The 8,546-nt window shown below is 39.0% G+C and overlaps 1 long non-coding RNA gene across 1 annotated transcript in view; it reads left to right on the top strand.

Moving 5' to 3' along the window:
- The window catches only part of LOC125937668 (uncharacterized), a 60,982-nt gene extending 53,603 nt beyond the window's left edge, over positions 1-7,379 (top strand). The window contains exon 3 of the long non-coding RNA XR_007462464.1: positions 6,626-7,379. This is a non-coding gene — a long non-coding RNA (uncharacterized LOC125937668). The remainder of the gene's footprint in view (positions 1-6,625) is intronic.
- The last annotated feature ends 1,167 nt before the right edge of the window (positions 7,380-8,546 follow it).

Raw genomic sequence — 8,546 nt, 5'->3', positions numbered from 1 at the left:
GAAAGAAAGAAAGAAAGAAAGAAAGAAAGAAAGAAAGAAAGAAAGAAAAGAAAAATTAGATTATCCCTCCCATTCAAAATCCATTAAGTTGCACAATTTAGCATTTCCACACTAATGTTTTAATATACTTGTGGCATTTTCCTTAAGGCAAAGTTAACAAAATCCAGTAACCGCAAGAGATGATAATTAACACAGCTGGGGGAAGATAACAGAATTTAAGTTGATATGACTATCTTGTGCCTTTGGTAGAAACTAAAGAATTGGACAGCTCATGCCCAACCTAAAGAGATATCCAATGTTAAGTCCAAGTTGATGTGGAAAGACGTCCTCTTGAAATGTAGGCCTAGTTTTGTCAGATCTTCCAGTTTTTCAAGAGAGGCTAGAAATCTGGATTTTTAATGTGGAATTTTCAAATACGCAAATGTTTTCTTTTAGCATTAATCACATGCCTTCTGTACCCCCTAAATCAACAGGCCTTCAATTCCATGGCTACTCTGGGCCAGTGTTTAGAGGAATGTTTTATTTTTATGCCAAGCTATAGAAGCTTTTCATAATTTTGCCACTCTTTACTGTTTACATTCACATAAATGAACTGTCCTCTACTATGCCTGCCAGCTAGCTAAAATGACCTTGAGGAAATGCACATTGTTCATACATCTTACCTGGGGGTATCAAAGGAAAAAGGGAGGTTGAACTGAGTTCATTTCCTTGAGTGTTTTGGTCATTCCAAATACAGTGAAAACAGGGTAAGTTCTGGGGAAGGTGACCATTTTGCATAGTAATTAGTCTCCAAGATGACAAATGAGGTGAGACTTTGCTCCCTTTCCACCCTTATGAACTTTCTGGGCTCTAGGCATTGGGTGCCCTGATTGGCCAGGAACACAGCTACAGAGTGCAGTAATAGAGTAAAGGAGAAAGGAAGGAAGATTTCCCAAGAGGCAGATTTCCATGGAGAAAGCCTGAGGCACTTAGGGAAACCAATTACTCCTTGCATCTGGGGCAATGCTTCCTCCCAAGCCTGGCACTCAACCCAGACCACCTTGGGCTGAGATTGGGCAATTTCCATCATTTGCCCTCATGTGCTCATTTCCCTCCTGTAACTTTGATTAATTTTTTCCCACTATTTGTCTTCTTCTCCTGTTTATTTCTGGTCAAATGGAGTTTATCAGCTAGAGTAAAAATTTATCCAGTTGTCTCTTTAGAAAAAAGCCATTATGAAACATTAATATGAATTAACAGTGGAGGTAATTATGGCACCATATTTTTGGACACTATTCTGGTGACCATTTGGGTTTGTGTATTTATTTGATTGCCTCTCTTATTGTCCCAAGGCTGCTCAGAGAGTAGCAGCCTATTTAGTATTTGGAGATCTGGGTTGAATCACTCTAACAATGTAACAATAAGAAATTATTTAACTTTTCTGAAAGTTGGGCTTTTCATTTCTCAGTTGAAACATTTTTAACTCTGTTACCATTGCATTGCTCTGGGGATTAACGTAGTTAATTTAGATAAAATCACTACGATTCTCTCCCCCCGATCCCCCCCCCCCGCACTGAAGACTGATTTGAATTAGCCCATTCACATGGGCCTCCCCACTACACACACAAGATTTACAAAAGGTAGAAAAAATAAATAAATCTATTCCACGCAAAAGCTAACCAAGAGCTTATAGTCTAGATCAGGGAAAACTAACAGTGATGTTAACTAAGTCTACCTGAACCTGCATAGTTATTACAAATGTTAAATTTTGCTCTGACTAGTCTAAGATACAAGGGGAAAAGGAGGGCATGGTCATTGGTAAAACTCATTCTTCTTTATTCACAGCTGATGAATGCTCTTAGTTTTCTGAAGACGCAAACTTCAGAATTCTGCTATAATTTTTGTATATAGGATGTCTTCTATTGAGGCTTTAAGACATTTTACAATGTCTTGATGTGTAACCTATTGTAAAATAAAATCCAATTGGGGGTGGCACCTGGGTGGCATAGTCGTTTGGCGTCTGACTCTTGATCTTGGCTCAGGTCATCATCTCACTGTTCTTGCGTTCGAGCCCCACATCAGGCTCGACACTGATGGCAGAGAGCCTGCTCGGGATCCTACCTCGCCTTCTCTCTGACCCTCCCTGCCTGTGCTCTCTCTCTCTCTCTCTCTCAAAATAAATAAATAAGCTTAAAAAAAGCCCAATAGAATCACATCATATCCATTATTGCCATTTACCTATATTTGATTTTTTTTTGTTTTTAAGTTTTATTTACCTACCACAGAACTGCAAGCTGACTGGGATATGTGGGTCATCTCAGGTCCTAACTACATTAGATTATTTGTTTTCTCATCACAATCGTGAGATCACAACAAGCAAAGGATAGTACGCATGAGAAATATTTGGGGGGCGGGGAGAGGGCAGAAAGATAGAATAGACTCCAAATATTCCTCAGTCTTTGATATGTAACTGGTGCCTTTGCCATTGGGCATGTGGACAAACAGCTTTAGTGATTACTTCCACGGATTTCTTTGACCTAAAACTTTTTCTTTTAATGTGAGGTTAGAAAGTGCTATGACATCCTACACCTGAATCTGAGAACTAGAATTTCACAGAATGTACTATTTTGAATTGAGCTTCAGATTAGTAAAGAAGTACGCATTAAACATGTATTCAAAAATGTTAACAATGTAAAGCGGTTATGCAGAGTACTTAAACTAAAGTATAACATGATTACGGAGGCATTCATTTCTGTGGTTTATTACACTGGCATCGAGCCGCTATGCCTTCTGAAAAGCACAGACTGAGTACAAAACTGGTTCGGAAAAAAGAAAAGGAGTGAGGTACCAATCACAATCACTCGACATTTACAGAGTCAGTAAAAGGGATGAAACATGCACACACACAAAAAAAGACTTCTATTCTTTAGGCCGAGCTCCTTTTAAATAGAGTTATTCTTGACACTCTGGCTGAGAAATAAAATCCATCAGAGGAATAAATATTCAACAGGAGGAGAGCCCAAATAGCCACAAGATAAATTAGCAGTAAGGGATGGTCTTCCCTCTCTTACCAATGGGGGAAATATCATTCAGCACTTTCTGGGGGTTTCCTTTCAATGTCACCGTAATAATGAAACTACTGAATACCATAGCCTTGAATTTTATCCAGAGACATTTTTAAAGCTATAATATTCAACTTAAGATGCCACTAAAACGTATTGCCTCATTTTTGTAAAGTAGTTTGCTTTTCCAGGAAAAATAATTGCTCTATGCAAAGAAAATGTGCCTTAGTTTCTGCAGAATAAGGATGTTTCTCCATATATGAATTAATATATATGGTTACATATTTATTTTGCCACATAAACATTGGGTTTTTATATACAAATGCACTTTTGCAAAGTAAACAGTAAAACTACTGTATTCTCTTTGGTTCCCAAGAGGGAGAGCAGAGAAAAGAACAGGAGTCTTGCTTTCTTTCTCTGTTAGACTTCCATGCCTCATTCATGAACTTTCTCCATCATGACTCCCTCTATTGAAGCTTTCCATCATACTGACAGGATGGAATCATTTCTTCAAAATTTCACAGATTTTCCTAGTGATTATTCGAAGCAGCCTCTATATACCACGAATCTTGACTCTCCATGGGCAAAGCTTAGCCCCGGAGAGGTAAGTCTCTTGAAGGCAGAGATTATGTCCACCCTGCACCAGAAATGTGCTTTCGTGTGTGCATGCCAGGTGCAGAGGTGACTGGTGTAATTATACCTGAAGGAAAACCTCAGAGTAACCTCCACCCAACCTGGTTGTGAAAAGGGTACGTTTCCATTTCAAAATGATAATAACAAGCTTTCTGTGATCCCAAAGGCACCTGCATCCCTGTGTCCCCTGCCCTGGAGTGACTCACACCAAGTATAAGAAAAGGTTCAACTCCCTCGAAACGCACATGCTTGCACATCTCCTACAATGTTACAAATGTCCTTTGAGCACCCATCTTCCCTAGAAGGGAGTCTTCCTTCTCCAAGTGAAATGTTAAATCCATCCATTAGCATAACTGCTTTGGCTGTTGCTAGAGGTGCCATTTAGACTCTACCTGACTCTACCTGACTCTACAGGGTTTAATAAATGTCCTCTGTTTCAATAATAATTTGCAAGTAAAAAATTCCCCCTGCTAGGGTCCTGCTGCCTCTTGTCAGACTTCAAGCTTGCAGCTCTTTTCAGTCTGATCTGCTCAGATACCTTCTCCAACACTGTTCCACCATCACAAGCCTCTAACCAGCCACCCTTCACCAAGCCTGTGGGTTTAGCACAGATGCCAACCCATATTTCACTCTTAGGGAGTTCTTTCCCCAGACCCCTGTTATTTTCCCGCAGCAGATCGATAATAGGGTCATTCAGTTCGGATAAACTGTTTTCCATATCTTGGATTCTGAGGATATACAAGGACTGGAATCACGGTCCCTTCCTTTCTGGAAGTCCCCGCACTCCAGTGTAAATTGTCCACTTCTGCTCTAGCGTCTGTATTTGGGAATGGCGGGTGGCATTCTCTGAACCACAGCAAACCCATTACATCCTTCCACCTAAGCAATTGGTTATCTACTCAACTCATATTTGCGTAATGAAAATGAAAGGAAACCTCTAAATGGTTCCTCCCATAGTCATGAAACTCTGCTTCAAGGATGATGGCTGTTCTCTACTCGGGCACATGGCAGTGACAAGCGTAATTATGATTTATTCTTAGATAATCACAAATGGCAGTTCTGGAGCCGAGCCAGACTTCTCCCTCGGGCCCAGTGTGCAAAAGCAACAAAGGCTAAGACCATGTCAAAAGCACACGTGGCATGGAAGAGGCAGGATAATTTCTCCTTTACTACCAAAAGGACAGTTGTGTTCCAAATCTGCTTCTGACACTCTGTGTGTGACAAAGTACAGCTAGCCCTCTCTGGGCATTAGTTTCCCCATCTGTCATGTAGAGGATCCCGACGCAGCTGAACAAATTAGATTAAGTTATTATTTGTCAGTGACACAACGTTTTTGTATTATAAATGTTCAAAATATATTGGTGGAGAAGACAGTCACGTGTACAACTGAACCTCAAATAAATCAAAACAGGATCATCACAATAGAATTACAGACGAAGTTCAATGCAAACACTGGAAGGTCTGACTTCGCTGAGGGAAACAACAGTTTAACGAAATCACAGATCTGGAGAACAGCAGGATTGGAGCTTTAAGTGAGCATTTTCTGAGTCCAAGCCTTAAGCTTTTTCTACTTCAACACCGCTATCCACGACGACCGCATAAAGATGGGACTGGATATTACTTATGACAGGGATTTTCCAACTAAAAATTGTTTTTAACATTTCATGTATAAATGCTACTAACTATAATAATTTTGACATATTCCGGGTCCCTCACAGTTCTACTGTGGACCCTGATCTGCATGGGGGAAATGTGTTATTTCCAATGGAGTAGGAAATACATCAGCTTTGGAGTATATTGTTAGTTATTTCAGCTCTCTGAGCTGCAATTTCGTCATCTATAAAAACCTCTGCAGCCTTTAGAGAGAAATTCGATGAAAAAGTGAATGCAAAATTCCCAACATACTCTTTGCAAAAACTTGCTGCTCTAGAAAGGTCAGCTATCTCTTTTTAAGAGAAAATGTTCCTCTAACTCAATTTTGCAGAATATTAGGACCAGAAAGACCGTTAGTGATAATCTAGCTTAACTCCTTATTTTTCCAGAGGTGGAAGATAAATCCCACAGATTTGATTTGACTTTCCAAAGGTCACACAGACAGATTTAAGAAGGGGATTTGGTAATATATTTGAGATCTGTTCCTGTGTCCAGAGTAAGGTTGCAATCAATGCTTAATGGCAACACTGGCTTGGATTTTAGAGAATCTACCCCAAACCATACCTGAAAAGTGAGACAGGCTGAAAAGACGTCATTAATCATATCAATTGTGCGAAGAAAGTTGAAATGTTGGTAAAGAACAGAAATGTATTTTACAAACTCAGTAATTGTGAAGAGTTAACTACAATTTTTATCATGAGACTCATGTTTCATCTCAGTGTATGTGATGTTGAAAATTATCTGTTTTAATGGCTATCTTCATTTTCTAGAAAACCAGGTAACCAACTTTATCAGTAGAGTGCATTATAACTTAACTTTCCCTACATCAAGTTACACTTTCTTTCTGTTCAAACTCAATCTAGGAAGCACTGAGAGAGGGAAAGAGGAACTTTTCTGTAGCAGAATTACTAAAGAAATGGCAATTTATTTGGATTGATCGTCAAGTGTATTCATTATTAGTTTTGCCTTTTATGAGTTTATGGTACTTTTTAGAGAAAAGAATTATGAAATATATCCTCTGTTTTGGTAAAATTGCCAGAATGATTCTTCAGTAACACAAATAAAGCAAATAGTAATGCAACTTATGTTCTGCAGGAAGTAAGTAACCAACCCTTTTGCCTATAAAGTCCTAATTATGGCGAAACAGGTGAGCTGAAGCTGTACCTTTCAATACTCATTGATATGCTTTAACTCGACAGATTCGGTATGTATTCTTGAATGTTAATAGGTTACTTTAAGAATATTCAGCTTCACCATAAATCTCTGCTAAGCGTGGGTTCCTGTGTATTCTTTTCGAGCTTTTCTTTAGCCTCCTGAATGAAATCACCACATTCTACAACCTCAAGCTGGAACTTCCTACAACTCAGCGTGACACTGACCTCATTATCTAAGAAACTTACCAGCAACTCATCACTGAGAAGATATAACACTTTGTATGGTGTTATTTTTTTTCCTATCCCTGACATGGAAATAATCCAAAATTAAAATGCAGAGCATCTTCCCAACCAACTACCTCCATGGATTTCACATTCTTGACTGTAGAATATTTTTGCTGAACGCTACTTATATGTAGTTCTACACATTTTCTGCATAAATGGGCACAACAGACAAAGGGACTTTTAAGAAATAAACTAAATGTGCCTAATAGAGGATTTACTCATAAATAAAATTAAAATATTATATGCAGTGACATGTTAAATAACACCTAATAAGAAATCATACAGAAAAGTAAGGTCATTTTAGTGATATGTCATTTTGAATTAGGGGGAGAGGGTATTTATTAGTGTTACAGTATTAATAAGCCTGTAACATACTAAATTACCTGTTGGTTTTATTTTGGTCACCTGTATCAATAAAACTTTGATTCACACATTTAAATAACTATACACAGTGACAATGTTTAATTAAGTAAAGAATGCAGAAGAAGGGGGCAGCTGGATGGCTCAGACTCTTGATTTCCGCTCAGGTCACGATCTCATGGTTTGTGAGTATGAGCCCTGCATCGGGCACTGCCCTGACAGCATGGAACCTGCTTGGGATTCTCTCTCTCCCTCTCTCTCTCTGCTCCTCCCCCACTTGCACTGACTCTGTCTCTTTCAAAATAAACAAATAAACTTAAAAAAGAAAAGAAGGCAGAAGAAATTTTATTTTGTTATAGTCAAAACAAGAATGTCTTAGCGAGTTTAAACTACCATAACAAAGTACCTAGACTGGGTGGCTCACACCACGGAAACTTATGTTGTCACAGTTGTGGAGGCTAGAAGCTCAAATTCAAGGTGCCAGCATAATTGGTTTCTGGGAGCCAGCCCAGGGACAGGCTTTCTGATGTCTCTTCTTATAAGGACACTAATCAGGTCATAAAGGCCCCACCCTCATGACCTTACCTACCCTTAGTCCCATCCCCAAATCCCTTCACTGGCCATTAGGGTTTCAGTATGAATTTTGTTGGGACACAAACCAGTCCAAAGCACAATGCTTAATTAAGCAAAGAACACAGAAGAGATTTTACTGTTACACTCAAAAAGGAGGTAACCCAGGATTTGCTCTACAATGGACGCAAAGTGTACAAATTGTATTGTAACACATTTTTTTAATTTTTTTTAAATGTTTTTATTTATTTTTGAGACAGAAAGAGACAGAACATGAGCAGGGGAGGGGCAGAGAGACAGAGGGAGACACAGAATCCGAAGCAGGCTCCAGGCTCTGAGCTGTCAGCACAGAGCCTGATGCGGGGCTCAAACTCATGGACTGTGAGATCATGACCTGAGCTGAAGTCAGACGCTTAACCGACTGAGCCACCCAGGTGCCCCTGTATTGTAACACATTTAACCATGCATTTTTCAGGGTTTGTGTGGGGTTCTTTTCTTTTCTTTTCTTTCTTTCTTTCTTTCTTTCTTTCTTTCTTTCTTTTTTGTAAACAGTTGAACGTAATTTAGAAATGAAACTCAAGTCATAATTTTGTAGTCCCATAGAAGTACCTCTGTTGACCCCTAGGGAGAACTGCCTTGCTACTCCAACTCATTTATTTATATGGGAAGGAAAAAAAAAAAAGTGAAGATCAGAGAGAAGTAACCTTACCGAAATAAAGAATGAGCAAATAAGGTAGGACACAGCCCTCAACATTCCCACTGTTTTTCCTACCTCACTTTCCCAATAAACCACTCCACAGTTAGATCCATGTCAAAATATATCCACTCGTCCTTCATTTTAATTAATTGT

The sequence above is a fragment of the Panthera uncia genome (assembly GCF_023721935.1).
Source record: "Panthera uncia isolate 11264 chromosome A3 unlocalized genomic scaffold, Puncia_PCG_1.0 HiC_scaffold_12, whole genome shotgun sequence".
Lineage (NCBI taxonomy): Eukaryota > Metazoa > Chordata > Mammalia > Carnivora > Felidae > Panthera > Panthera uncia.
This window is presented reverse-complemented; position numbering and strand designations above follow the sequence as displayed.